General features: G+C 33.4%; 1 protein-coding gene across 8 annotated transcripts in view; it reads left to right on the top strand.

The window, feature by feature from the left end:
• The first annotated feature begins 757 nt into the window (after nt 1–757).
• LOC115217364 (A-agglutinin anchorage subunit) overlaps nt 758–16,556 on the top strand; it is a 145,618-nt gene continuing 129,819 nt past the window's right edge. For 2 of the 8 annotated variants that reach the window (XM_036507426.1, XM_029787033.2), the window contains exon 1: nt 11,081–11,699. The gene's annotated coding sequence lies outside the window, so the exon portion shown is untranslated. Of the gene's footprint in view, nt 782–11,076; nt 11,700–16,556 lie in introns of those variants that run through there. The other 6 variants (XM_036507424.1, XM_036507428.1, XR_005001266.1 and 3 more) reach the window with 6 other exon arrangements.

Raw genomic sequence — 16,556 nt, 5'->3', positions numbered from 1 at the left:
GAAAGAGAGAAATGTTGAAGACACGAAGCAGGTAATTACATAGTTAAAAAGTTTGTTGAAGAGGTAGAGAGAAAGAGATAAATATAAAGTATTTAATAGAGTGAAATTTTAAAATCATGTAATGTATTACCGTGACTGGAAGTAAACTAACATAGCAAAATAGAAATAGAAATAATCCTTTCTCTCTTTAATAGCTTCTCTTAATCTTTTTTGTTGTGTGGTATTTCCAGAGGTCCCATTAGTATATATGTATAATAAAAATTTCATAATCATCATTATATTCCTATGTCTATTTTTCCATCTTGAATTGGTTGGATATGGATAGACAGGCAGCTAGATGAACAGACGAATAGTTAGGTAAGTAAATAGACAGAATGATTGATTATTGTTTGATTGTTTGATTGATTGATTTGACTGATGAATAGACAGACAGTTAAATGGACAGATAGACAGCTACATATCTACATAGATAAATTGATAAACAGAGTTTGACTAGCAGAGTGAGAGATGAGGGGTGGTAGAGGGAGGAGGAGTAGGAGTAGGAGAAGAAGGAGAGAGAGAGAGAGAGAGAAAGAAAGAGGGAAAAAGATAGAGAGATGGTGATGGTGGCGTAAGCAACTTGGTGGTGGAGAGCAGAATTAAATAGAGAACTGGCGTGAGTGAGGCCAGTCAACGATTTCCTGTTTCCTGTTGCAGTAAGCCAAGCTATAACATTGTTTTGTATCCACAGCTCATCCAGCACTGACTGACAAACCATTCAAGGATTACCATGACAACCAAAGTAAACATCTCTTTCATCATTGACTTCATATTTTTATGTGCCTATTACGTGTGTGTGCTGTGGGTGTTGTTTGTGTACTTGTATTTCTCTTGAGACCAATAGTGGTGGTGGTGGTGGGAAACATTGTCGCCACCACCATCACCACCATCATCATTTTTATTGTTATTGTGACATTGTCATCATCATCATCTTCTTCTCCATTACCCTCCTCCTCTACCACCACCACCACCATCATCATCCCCAACACCTTCCTGCATTATGATCATTATCATCATCATCAGCTCCAACAGCATTATCAACCATTACCAACATCACCTTTCCCCATCATTCTTCCCCCTCCCCCTCCTCATCATCATCATCATCATCACCAGTATTATTGGCACTACCCCCACAACTGTTACTCTACTTACTGCATCACTCCAACATCATCACCACCACCACCACCACCTCATCCTCATCATGAATATTATGATACAGGATGACTGACTAGAGGTAATGCTAAGCTCCCTCTGGACTCCTGGCCATGAGATTGCATGCTTTGTTGTTATCAAAAGTCACAGTATATTTACATAGCATGTATTTACACAATATTTTTACTCAGTACTTTTCTTATATCAGTGAGCTGCAGGTATACACTACTTTGCTCTTTCTTCCTTATGTTATGTATTTCATTTTATTGTTTTTATTGTACATGTCTTTCTTTATGCATGTACTTTTATTATAGAAATCCCAACATTGTAATGTCTGTGATTTCTATTATGAAAGTATTGTGTACTGTGTCAGATAATTCAATTTTCCATGTATTTTGGCATAGAAGGAGTGGAAAGCATCCTGGTGTCAAGTATTTATTTTTTGTCTTTTATTTGTTTGAGTCATTGAACTGCTGTTATGCTGAGGCACTGTTCTGGAAGGTTTAGCTGAACAATTGAGCCCAGTGCTTATTTTTTATATAATAATAATAATAATAATAATAATAATAATAATAATAATAATAATGAAATTATTGTATACAGTGCACAGGTGCACCACAACTTGTCAGAAAGTGCATATAAAGTCTGGAAAGCGAACAATGTATGAGTCAGATACATGCTTGTGTGTGTATGGAGGGGAGAAAATCAGGTGTAGTGTTGGCGAATCTCAGAAAGCATGGAAGTTTTGAAGGATGCAGTGCTCCGACAACTAACAACTGATGCCGGCAGTTTGTTCCATGCTTCAGCAACTCTCAGTGTGTAAAAATGTTTCCTAAAGTCATGGGAGCTGTGCTGTTTACTGACTTTGTAAATATGTCCACGGGTGTTAGACGGGTGGAGTTTGAAAAGGTGCTCAGAGTTATTGTTTGTAAGAGGGTTAATAATTTTATGGGTGTCTGCCAAGTCAGCTGCCAGATGTCGGAGTTTAAAATCTGGTACCTAATCTATCTATTTTTTTTTGTTTAATCACTAAGTTGAGGGATGAAAACAAACCAACACTGATTGTCAAGTAGATGAAGTGGAGAGAAAACACAAACTCAGACACATCACTATCATCATCATCCTTTAATGTCCATTTTCATGCTGGCATCGGTTTGACCAGAGGTGGCAAGCTGGAGAGCTGCACTAAAATACATATATACACACAAACACACACATATATGCATGTGTGCACACACACACTCACACATGTGTGCATGCATACACACACATATGCATGTGCACACACGCGCACACACACACACACATCTACAATGGGTTTCCACACAGTTTCTGTCTACCAAATACACTCTCAAAGCATTGATTGGCCCAGGACTATAGTTGAAGACACTTGCCCAAGATCCTGTACAGTGGGACTGAATCCCAAATGCTGTGGTTGCAAATACACACAGCCTTGTATATTTTTGTTTTATTAGATCAGGTTTGCTGAAATAAAAAGTTCTACCCTCTGTGAATGTATTGCTAATGTTGTTTTCGCTGTTGTCGATTAGTCAGTGCATTAGACTGTAGGACAAAATGTTTTACAATATTTGCTCTGGATCTCTCTGCTCCGAGTTTAAATCTTGTTGAGGTCAGCTTTGCTTTTCATCCTTTCTGAGTCAATAAAATAGACTCCCAATCTAGGGATTGACAGAACTGTCAGAACATTATGATATTTATTTCATTTTAAGTTATTGGTTTGTAGACTTAGTCCGTCATTTGGTTTAACACTACCATCTGATCCTTGAGTACTTTTAGCAGAGTTTTCTCAATTGCAAAAGTAGTACTCATGACCCTTTATCTTTTCAGGATCCTGGAGACATTGAAAAATAAATGATCAAGGGCACTGCTTTACCTTCTCAACTAAATGCTAAAAGGAATAATAGCTCGTAGTCGACCATCTTGTTATATTTTCAGGCTATATTACTCAAGATGTCCTCTTGCTTTTAAGATGTTAGGATGTTATTTAAGGGAAATTTTGCTGTTATTTCTAGTACATCTAATGATCATGTAGATACTGTCCATTGGGTCACATACTGAGCAAATAGTTTTATGTGAGGATTCATCAAAAATGTCCATTTTGTTTTGAAGCTGTATGATGCACTTATGATTCACTTATTACCATTGTTGGGTAGTAGAATTTACACACCAGTTTAACACTGCCGTGGGATGTTTTTTTGCAGAATTCACCCTGTTATAAGCAGTCTTGTGAGACCTTACAATTTTGCTCTCTATTTTTTTCCTGCATCAGTCATGTCAATGTCACTAGTCTGGGAAGGTTTGCAAAACTTATGGATATTGTCCTTTCTCTCCTGACTAACTTACAACTCCACCCATCTTTATTACTGTTATTTAATTTCCATCATTGTAGGTATTTATTATCTCTATGAGTAGACAGTTCTTCCAACTCTTTCTGGAATATATTTCATCTGGATTTGAAAAAAATGTCATCTTTAATCATTTCTAACATAGGCACAAGATCATAAATTTTGGGAGTAGGGCTTAGTTGATTAATCATTTTGATACTGACCTATCTGAAATAGCACCTTGTTCTATAATAAAACTTTCTGTTTTAAAGTGATCTAAATAAAACTTTCCTGGAAAATTTCATGTTAATTAATGTCCTAAACACCAGCTTAGTCATGATAAAGTTATTTTACTAAATTCTTCATTACTTTAAAAATAATTTGAAACAAAAGTTAATGTATTTCATTAGAAATATGGCAACAAAAGGGTGAAATTGATTCCAGAACTCAATTGATATAGTGTTTTATTGACCTTGGAAGGATAAAGAACAAATTTGACCTTGGTGGGATTTGAACTCAGAATGTAAAGAGCTGGAACGAATACTGCAAGGTATTTATTTTGTGTCCAGCAAAGTAATATTTTTCTGGCAGTTCACCACCTTTATGCCATCTTTAATAATAGTTTCAAATTTTGGCACAATTTTGCAGTGGAAGGGGGGAGAAGTCAATTACATTGATCTCAGTGTTCAATTAGTACTAATATTATTGACCCCAAAAGGATTAAAGGCAAAGTTGACTTTGGTGGAATTAGAACTTAAAATGTAAAGTCATGAAAATGACACTAAGCATTTTTCGGCACGGTAACATTTCTGTCAGCTCACTGCCTTTATGTCATCATTAATAATGGTTTCTAACATTAGTATAAGGTTTAAAATTTTTGTGGTGCAGGGAAAAATCTTTTAAATAGCACTCAAGACTGGTGTTTATTCTAGTAGTTCTAGAATAATGATAATCAGCCCAGCCCTGGTGGAATTTGAACTTAGAATGTTATGGAGTTTAACTAAATACTGCAAAGTATTTTAACATTAATAACTGTTTTTATCAGCATTAATAATTGTTTTTAACTTTGGTGCCAAGCCATACAGTTTATGGCAGGGCACAATTGATTAAATCAATCTCACTACTTGGTTGGTACATATTTTATTGATTGCCAAAAGACAACCATCAAAGCTGACCTCAGTGAAATTTTAACTTTAATAGACATAGCTAAATAGTACAAGACATTTTGTTCAGTATTAGGTTGTGTTATGTATTAGTCATGTCCCATATTGCTGAAGCTTTATTATTTTCAGATTCTACAAGTAACAAGTGTTTCTACTAATTGTTTTCTATGCCAATATTTTTAATATTGGTCAATAGCTGATGATGTCTGTTCATATGAAAATTTGCAGTTGATACCTTCCACTAGTCTCTTTGCTATGGTCCTGCTGTGGATATCAGTCTTCAATCTCTTCAACTGTGTCCTTGTACCTTAGTTGTTGTTGGTGTTTTCTATCTTGATTTCTTGTATACCTTGACAGTTGTGAGTAGAATCTTGGTAACTGAATTTCCTTCATTCTTTGTGTGTGCTTAAGCCAGTGGGGGTATCACAACACCAATATCTCTTCCATGCCAGGGATCCTGGCTTTCTCAAAAATGAGCCTATTCTAGATCTTGTCTTTCCATTAGATGTTCATGATTAGCCTCAGATGTCTCAACATGAATGCTTATTATTTTTACCACTTTGTTGTATGTCATCCAAACCTCCAATTCATATAATAGGGTGGATAATATTAACAACTCGGTATACTTTGCACTTTAATTAGACTGCCATGTACTTGACTTGTTGCTTCACAATTACTCTGTCAATCTTCTGAATGCCGAGCTGTCTTCACTCCTCCTCCTCTGATCTGTCTGTTTGTCTGCCTCTTGCCTGTCTGTCTGTATCTCTGTCTTTGTTCTAATGTATCTATCAATCTACATACACACATGCATGCATACATACATATTTATGAATATGTGTACAATATATATATATATATATATATATATATGTTTGTATATACTTTATTTAAAAGCAGCAGAAATTCAACAAAACCTGTTACTCGGAGTTTCCCGTTCCCGTTTGTCGTTGGACAGTTAACTGTCCGAGTAACAGGTTTTGTTGAATTTCTGCTGCTTTTAAATAAAGCATATTACTCTACCCCTGGTATTTGAGTACTCTTTTTTTCCACCTTGTTTCACATTTATGTGTTTACTCCGGTATGTTTATATATATATATGTATATATAGGTGTACGAGTGGCTGTGTGATAAGTAGCTTGCTAACGAACCACATGGTTCCGGGTTCAGTCTCACTATAGCCTCAGACTGACTAAAGCCTTGTGAGTAGATTTGGTAGATGAAAACTGAAAGAAGCCCATCGCATATATGTATGTGTGGGTATGTTTGTGTGTCTGTGTTTGTTCACCCCAACATTGCTTGACAACCGATGCTGGTGTGTTTACATCCCCGTAACTTAGCAGTTTGGCAAAAGAGACTGATAGAATAAGTACTAGGCTTACAAAGAATAAGTCCTAGGGTTGATTTGGTCGACTAAAGGTGGTACTCCAGCATGGCCACAGTCAAATGACTGACACAAATAAAAAGAGAGAGTAAAAGAGTATATATATATATATGCCAGCATGGAAAACAGACATTAAATGATGATGATCAGGATGATGTGGATCTGTCTGTCTGTCTGTCCATCTGTTTATCTAGATATATATATATTTGTATATGTGGAGGCACAATGGCTCTGTGGTTATTGCAGCAGACTTGCAGTTGTAGGTTGGCAGTTTCAATTCCCAGACCGGGCGTTGTAAGTGTTTATTGAGCAAAAACATCTAAAGCTCCACGAGGCTCTGGCAGGGGGTTGGTGGTAAACCCTGCTGTACTCTTTCACCACAACTTTCTCTCACTCTTTCTTCCAGTTGTTGTTGTAGCTGTATTTCAAAGGGGCCAGCCTTGTCACACTCTGTGTCATGGTGAATCTCCCCAAGAACTACATTAAGGGTACACGTGTCTGTGGAGTGCTCAGCCACTTGCATGTTAATTTCATGAGCAGGCTGTTCTGTTGATTGGATCAACTGGGACCCTCGTCATTGCAACCAATGGAGTGCCATGTATTTGTATATGTATGTATATTTATATATAATGTATATGTATATACATATATACATGTATGTGTATGTGTGTGTGTATGTATGTGTCTATGTATGTGTGTGTGTATGTATGTGTACGTGTATGTGTGGGTGTGTGTGTGTGTACATACATATATACTAGTTGTTAACTGGTGTCTAATCCAAGATTAGTCCTGATTGAGTAAACCTATGATCAAAGGCCTTTTACCTTGGCTATCCCATCTCTATGTATATCTGGAAATATAGTGTCAATGTCTCTTTTTTCAAGACACCAGGCACTATTTGAGGGAAATATGGTTGCTATTTCCTGCAGGTTGAGCACCTGCTGAAGGAGTTCTTCATTGGTTCAAAATATGCTGAGGATCTGTTTTAAATCAGTGATGATGATAATAATAATAATAATAATAATAATAATAATAATAATAAATGCCCTGATGCAGTAACAGGCAGTGGCTCACATGGCTGTTGATCTTAACTGATTGGAAGTGTTATCATGTACATTGTTTTGTCTTGGTATAAAAGATGAGCTACAGCAAATATTCTGCTCAATACCACAGATGTGCTTGTCAGTTGTTTGACTGTAACCAGTTGACCATGTTCCTTAGTGGCTGATGATATGTGCATCTCTGATCACAAGCAGAAGTAGTGGGGGAGCATCATAGCCGTGTGTTGAAAGGAATTCTTAGAGGTTTGGATAATTCACCTTTGGAAACATGGGTGGTTTGTTCAACATCCTTAAACAATCCTTATTCAGGGACCTTTTGAGCGGGATGGGCTACTCGACCGGAAGAAAATTCTAACTGGGCGGCCCCACCTGCAAGGTCATGCACTGTTTATCTTGATATGAGATCACCATGTCGCGCACATATGGTTGTGATGTATGTGCCTGGTGTACCCTTATGAGACGGGTAGTCATGATGGGTATACTGGGCTTCGTATATTTTACCCCAGTGTAACTTTCATGGCATGCACTGCTCTCTCACTCAATAATAATAATAATAATATAATAATAATAATAATAATGATATAATAATAATAATAATAATAATAATAATAATCCTCTTTTCTATAGGTACAAGTCATGAAATAATGGGGGAGGGGACTAATTGAAAACATGAACCCCAGTGCTCAACTGGTACTTATTTTATTGAGCCTGAAATGATGAAAGGCAAAGTCAACCTTGGCAGAATCTGAGCTCAATAATATTAATAGTTTGATTGTATACAATGATCAGGTGCACTATAATTCCCTGGAAAGTAACCATAATTCAAGTAAAGAAAGACAGCAATGAAAGCTAGAAGTATATACATAGTATATAGAATAATACACAGGAAAATGGAAAAGGGAACAATAAAAGAACCATAAAGAGGAAAGGGTGCATGGAGTTTATGTAAGGAAGTATAGAAATTTTGAAAGATGCAGTATCCTGACAGCTAATAACTGATATGAGTAATGTATTCTGTGCTTTGTCAATTCTGAGCTTGAAAATATATTACCGAAAGACAAGAGTACTGTGAATATTTTTGATCTTATAAGCATGTCCATGACTGTAGAGTTATTGAATTAAAAAAAAGTGGCTGAAGTTGTTGGAAAGATAGGAAATAATCTTGTGGGCTTCTATTGAGTCATCTACAAGATGTCAAAACTTTAGTGTCAATGCCCAGAGAAGCAATACATTCAAGATATGGTAAGCGACTGGCAGGGGGTATTTGTGTAGTTGTAGTTTTCTGGACATCTTCCAGCAGCTCAGTATTCTGAACTAGATGGGGGTTCCAGTCTAGAGATGTAAACTTTGAATATGGACACACCATAACCATAGCTGTTGAGTAGCTGACAAAGGTTTTACTGAGTGGTGTTAAAACATTTTCAGCCTGTTTGCCCATTTTATGAATGTGGTTTGTCCAATGTAGACCATTGTTGGCAATAATGCCTAGGTCACATTCACCAGCAGACTCCTTAAGGTTGGTGTTATGGAAGGAGTAGGTAAATTTGGAGTTTCCCTCTCAAAATGTATAGTGGTACACTTGTCTATTGCCAGCCCAAGTTGCCAGTCAGCTGTCTTTTGCTGTATTGTCTTGGACAGATTGCAGGAAAGATAGTGTGTAGGATGTGTTCTTGTTATCTCAAGGTAAGTTTAATATTGTTTGCATATTTTAACACAGTAATATTCTTCACATTGTATGTACTAAATAATGTATGTACTTAATAATGGAGAACCAAGAACAGATCCTCGTGGCAATCAGATATCATAGCATAAGGTGCAGAATGTTGTCTTTGTACCATGACTATCTTTTTACAATAGAAGATTGAAGGTACTTAAGCAGATATATAAATTAACCTTTACACCCACTGCTGTTAAATGTATTAATTCAACAGCTTCAGATAACACTGAGCCAGATGTCAGTGAGACTATAATCATCCTGGCAGAACCGTTAACACGCAGGGTGAAACGCGTAGCCGTATTTCGTCTGCCGTAATGTTCTGAGTTCAAATCCTGCCGAGGTTGACTTTGCCTTTCATCCTTTCAGGGTCGATAAATTAAGTACCAGTTTCACACTGGGGTCGATGTAATCGACTTAATCCCTTTGTCTGTCTTTGTTAGTCCCCTCTATGTTTAGCCCCTTGTGGGTTGTAAAGAAATATATAATCATCCTTGGAGGGAATCATTAAGTTAGAAAAATTCAAGTATTTGATTCTGATTTAATTCTGTTGCCAAAGAAAGGTAATGTGCAAAATAGTTAATGATGGAGTAGAAATGATGACTTGCAGGACTAAACGCTTTTCAATGTTTTAAGTTCAAATCCTGCATAGGTCATTTCTACCTTTTCATCTTTTTTATGTTTACCAAACGTAGTGTAAGAGAGTTCAGGCCAGGTTTAAACCTTGAGTGTTGGTTTGTTGGCCAGAAATCTTGTCACATGTGCCAGCTTGTATTTTTGTTTAATTAACTGCTGCCATCCTATATCTTTCCATAGCCTTATGAGAAGAAGCAACAGGCACAGTAAGTTTTTGCAAAAATAATTCTGACATTGGGTTTCAATCCCCACTCAACGTATTACAATATTGTGAACACACTAAGGAAAGCTATAAATATCATGACTTCTTGTCTGAAATACATCAGATCTCATTTGTAATCAACAAGTATTTTTAGTATCCTTGAATGCTGCTTTTGGTCAGTCCTAAGTGAACATATGTATGACCAAAAGCGTTCCACAAGTGACCATTTCTATAAGCGAGAATGGTACCATTCCTCTTTGAGAATTTCTCAGATAACTTTGAAGTCTTAGGTTTACAGGTAAGAGAAAAGGATATTGGTTCCTTTCCCAAGGACACTGACCACCTAAAAAAAGAAAAAGAAAAACGTGTTTATAACTGTGAATGGAAACCAAGTCGCTGGCTCCCTGATCGTCTGGAGCCAACAAGTTTGATAAATACATATAGCCAAATCTGTGAACAAAAATATAACTAAAAATATTTTCGTTTTAATAAAATAAAAAATACAAATCAATTTGACATACAAAAATAGTGCAATGCCAAATCTATCTTCTACTATGTGTGTGCTTCCATTTGTTTTACGATGACCGTTTATTTTGCGGTGTACTGTGGGGGTGTTGTACACAAGGAAAGAGAGAAAAAGAGAGAGAAAGAAAGAGTTTTATGAGTACAAATAAGAAAGAGTGTGCGTAAATATAAGTGACAGTGGGTGAGCCTATGCACTGAAGAATGCGTGATACAAGGGAGAGAAATATGTTAGAGAGAGAGAAGAAAAGGAGAGGAGAGAGAGAGAGAGTTGAAGGGGAGCAAAAAAGGAGAGTAGGAAATGGAGAAACGAGAGACCGAGAGACATTGAGATACACATATAAAACATACTTGCTCTTTCTCTCTTTCAAAGAGGGCGAATTAGATAGCTGAGACAGAGCGTCAGAGACATAACCAAACTGTCAGGCGGGACGCAATGGGTAAGAGTAAGAGAAGCGTCAGGAATAAGATAAATAGACAGAAAGATAGATAGATAGATAGATAAAGTGAGAAAGAAAGAGAGCAGAATAAATAGAGAACTGTAACGGCACAGAATGTGGAGATAAGCGATATGGATAGAAAGTAGAAATACACAGAATGATAAGAAGAGCGAATAGGAAGTTAGTGAGTGAGGGAGAGACAGAAATGGAGAGAGGTGAGTGAGAAAGCACAGAACGTGGGAGGAAAAGAGGGCAAAGAGAGGGAGAGAGAGAGAACGGTGCAGAATATACAGAGAAAGAATTGGATATAGGGGGAGGGAAAGAGTGAATTAGAGGGAGGGAAAATGAAAGAGTAAGAGAGAGATGTATTGAGAGAAAAGAACCAATAAGCGAAGAAGAAAAAAAAGTGTTGTGATTATTTAACCCAAATTACTCTTCATTGAGCAGACCTATGACCAAAGGCGCTCCAGCCACAATCATCGCCACTTTCATTTCATGTACGTCGTCCAAAATGTATTTTTTTAAAAGGAAATTTGGCTGTTATTTCTACTATATTTGACTGCATAGAGACTCTCGCATAGACTGGTAATAGTCTATGAAATAGGCCGAGAAAGACCGATTGACCAAACAAGGGAGAGATAGCGAGTGAGGGAAAGAAAATATAGAAGAGAAGTAAGAATATTCCTTAGAGAGGTGCAGTGAGTGAAAGAAAAGCGAAAAACAATTACGAACAGAGAGGAAGAGTGAAAAGAAAGAAAGAGAGACGAGTGAGAAATTACACTGTATGAGGGATAGGAAGAGGAAGGGCAAAGTGCAAACCACAATTTGAGAGGAAGAGGGAGAGGGAAAACACTAAGAAATAAAGAGAAAGGGGCAGAATAAGAGAAAGAGGCAGAATAAGAGAAAGAGTGTGATAAAGGTGTGAGTGTGTTGCGTTCAGGCGCTTACCTGGTTAGACAGGAGACATTTACTCAGGATCTCTTACATATGTTGTACAGACTTTCTTCTACCCAGCAATGAACTGCAGGATTATGGAGCTTTGTGGTGAGTATATATGCCCATCTTCGATATCCCGCCCTAGCTGTGTATGTGGGTGTGTAATATGTATTACATATGTGTATTTCTTGAGAGAAACATCAACAACGGCAACTAGGGGAATTTCCTTCTGCAAGTCGCACTGTCCAACGATAGAGGTAGTTCGATTAGGATTATGGAGTGTGTGTATAATGCTGTAAAACCTAGTACGGATGAAGCTAGGTAGGGGTGTTTTTTTTAATACTCTATGAATGAGATGATAGCGATAAATTGATATAAACCTTATGATAACAGAACAACAACAATAATAATGATAGAAACTCTATTTTGCCACAGAAGGACACAAACGTTACAATATAGTTTATCTTAAAATCCATACTTTACAAAATAATAGCAATTTAGATTAATAAATTACAAAACAGTATGTATACTTGTGTATAAATAACATCCCTCATGAGGGATACAACAACTCAGAGGAAGATCAAAGCATCCCCAAACCCAATAAGTAAGTACTCTGATCCGGACAAATGTTCGTTCCCAAATACTTATTGTTACCAGTTGAAAATTGGGTCGATATAATCAGTTCCCTTTCTTCAATTTGTGGCCTTGTGCCAATGTACGAAATCATCATCATTATTATCCTTTTGTAATGTCCTCACATCTGTCACCCTTGTGGCAAATAAACGATTATTGTTGTTGTTATTATAAATAGATTGTATTTTGCGTATAGCCGTAGTGGAAAATAACGATATTGTTATTAATCTTTTAATTTCCATTAGACGAGATGTACGACTATGCACATCAGGGAACATTAATATCTATGTTACTATAGATATTGTAAAAAAAAAACCTGAAAAACAACCCTCAACACAGTGACAATCCGACTGTGTTTGATATTTGTGGTAGGGAGTTTTTGTATTTTTGTTATGTGAATAATGCAAGAAAGGAATTAGCGAAGATAGGGATTTGAACCTTCAAAGTTTTGATCGGGGACTTAATAACAGAAACAACAAATTATCTGTATATGTCCCAAATATTTAATATGTACACAAAATATTCAACTAATTACGCCATCATATCATATGCATTCATTCACATCACACACACATTATTATAGACAGTAACCATATATCATGTTTCATCACGTATCACATATACATATATTATTATATACATTTCCGTATATCGTATATGTAAACATATCACTCGTATATCCTATAATTTTGCCGACGCAGACCACTAGATTCATCGGGTTTCGTATGTAACACATATACACTATATATATATATATATATATATATATATATATATATATATATATATATAGCATTCATATCGCCTCCCTCTTACAGATTCCAGGTGACATTTCCTGGACCTCAAGATAACCAACTCGTTCTATTAACTCACCAAAGAAAAACCTCGAAGTGTTGCTGTTATTTAATTTTAAAATTACAGCCATTCTTCATGGGCTTTTTTCCCTTTAGTTTCGAATTGAATAATAATGACTATAAGAATAACAATACAAGACCATGTGTTGAAGTAGAAGAGCATTTCTGAGGTAATTGACAAGGGTATATATGACTAGTATGTTTATTTATCGACCCTATTCTTGAAAGGGTTAGGTTTAGCCTCGAACATCGACAAAATTTTGTCTTGGAACTGGAAAGGTTCAGTAAACCACTAGTATTATATTAAACCATCAATAATTACTTGTTTGTAATGCATAAAGCCAATTTTTGTATTTTAATGACTCCTCTTCATCGTCGACGTCGTATTAGTAGTAGTAACTATGACGGTTTATAATCGATTTCAACATGACGATGTACAGAGCTGATTTTATAGAATCGTGTTGATTGAATTGACCTCAGTGTACCACTGGTACCTATTTCATCGGTTTCCTCATCCTCCCACTTTTGCTGAATGAAAAGTAAAGCGGGATTCGAACCGTGAGACTGACTCACCGAATAGAGCAGACTACTATTAAGTCTTCATCTGTACTAGAATTATCGCTATGAACACACACACACACACACACACTCTTTTTTTACAGTCATCTCGCCTTGGCAGGGTAGTGATGTTCAAGCTTTTCAGCCGATGGAAATGAGAACAAGAAGGCAATAACTGATGCTTGTTGATGATGGTGAAGAAGATAGAAGAGGGCGAAGCTAATAAAGACAAGTGTCTTGCTTATAAAGTGAAATATACTTTTGAGGATGGCGATGATACTGATGGGAGTGTGTATTTAATTAGGCAACAGATAAATAAACTGTTATTCCTAATTCCTTCCGTTTACCTGTTTGATAATTACTTGTAATTCTTTTTTTCTCGGCTTCAGGATATTTTCCCTTTCTTTTCTCCCTCTTTTCCCTTCTCTTTATATTGCGATCACGTCTATTTCTCCCTCCTTCTTTTTCTCTTCCATGTCCCACCCTTCTCTGTTAAACAAATTATACCCTTTCCTTTTCTTTCCCCTTTTTTCACTTTCTTTTCTCATTCTTTTCACCTGTGATATCTCATCTCGTCTCTCTCTCTCTCTTTCACCCCCTCTCTCTCTATATATATACACAAATATATATATAACATAAATAATATATATATATATAAATAAATATATATATATAAATCATATATATAAATAAACAAATATGTATATATATAATATATATATATGTATATATAATATATATATAATTATATATATATGTATATATATATATATAATTATAATATATGTATATTATATATATAATTATATATATATGTATATAATATATATAATTATATATAATGTAATATATATATTAATTATATATATAGATATATATATATATAATTATATATATATGTATATATATATAATTATAAATATATATGTATATATAAATAAATTATATGTATATATATATATAAATAAAAATATATGTATATATAACAAGTAAAAGAGTAAAAGAGTATATATAAAATATATATATATAAATAAAAATATATATAAATAAAAATATATATAAATAAAAATATATATATCTAAAACAATAATGTATATGTAATAAATATATATATATATGTAAATAATATATGTATATGTAAATAAAAATATATATATATATGTAAATAAATATATGTATATGTAAATAAAAATATATATATATATAAATAAAAATATAATATATAATATATATACGTAAAAAAATATATGTATATGTAAATAATATATATATGTATATGTAAATAAATATATATATGCTAGCATGGAGAACGGACGTTAAACGATGATGATGATATATATATATATATATATATATATGCATGTATATATGAGTGTTTTATGTTGTTGATTTTATTTATATGTAAATAAATATATATATATATATGTAAATAAATATATATATGTATATGTAAATAAATATATATATGTATATGTAAATAAATATATATATATATGTAAATAAATATATATATGTATATGTAAATAAATATATGTATATGTAAATAAATATATGTATATGATATTAAATAAAATATATGTATGTAAATAAATATATATATATATATAAATAAATATATATATATGTATATATAAATGATATTATATATATATATGTAGATAAATATATATATAAATAAATATATATAAATGAATATATATTATATGTAATAATTAAAAAAAATATGTATAAATAAATATATATATATGTATATATAAATAAAATATATATATGTATAATAAATAAATATATATATATATGTATATATAAATAAATATATATATATATATATGTATATATAAATAAATATATATATATGTATATATAAATAAATATATATATATATATGTATATATAAATAAAATATATATATGTATATATAAAATATATATATATATTGTATATATAAATAATATATATATATGTATATATAAATAAATATATATATATGTGTATATATAAAAAAATATATATATGTATCTCTTGCTATATAAACGGCAGTTTGTCTGTGCGTGTTTCTGTGTGTCTGTTTGCTTGTACCCTCACCCTGACCACGGCTTTCAACCGATTCTGATGAAACTTAACACACACATAGCCCAATGTCATAATTCAAAACTAACGCAGCGAAAATTTTGAAAAGTTTCCCCAGTTCTGAAAAAAATCGATAAATTCGACATGGGGTCGAGAATCAGAAACAGGAACCACAAACTGTCTAGGGGACGCAACTCCACCTTTTTTAATCTCAAAAAAAAATTTACCATCATTTTTTTCCATTTTTTGGCTATAACTCTCTAAAAATGCTTTATAGTTATTTCCCTTACAAACCCGAGCAATGCCGGGCGATACTGCTAGTATATAAATAAATATATATATGTATATATAAATAAATATATATATGTATATATAAATAAATATATATATGTATATAAATATAAATATGTATATATAAATAAATATAAATATATATATAGATATGATATATAAATATAAATATAAATATATAAATGTATATATAAATAAAATATATATGTATAAATAAATAATATATATGTATAAATAAATATATATGTATAAATAAATATATATATATGTATAAATAAAAATATAATATATATATATATATATATATATATATATATATATATATATAAATAAATATATATATGGCGGTGCCCCAGCATGGCCACAGCTCATTAGCTGAAAACTGGAAATCAAAATCAAAAAAAAAATATATATATAAATATATATATAGTGTGTATACGTATGTATGCCTGTATACGTATGTATGTGTGTATACGTATGCATGCTGTATATGTATGTATGTGTGTGTATATATGTATGATTGTGTATGTATGTGTGTGTATATACATGTATGTATATA

Source organism: Octopus sinensis, linkage group LG11, assembly GCF_006345805.1.
Source record: "Octopus sinensis linkage group LG11, ASM634580v1, whole genome shotgun sequence".
Classification (NCBI taxonomy): Eukaryota; Metazoa; Mollusca; class Cephalopoda; order Octopoda; family Octopodidae; genus Octopus; species Octopus sinensis.
This window is presented reverse-complemented; position numbering and strand designations above follow the sequence as displayed.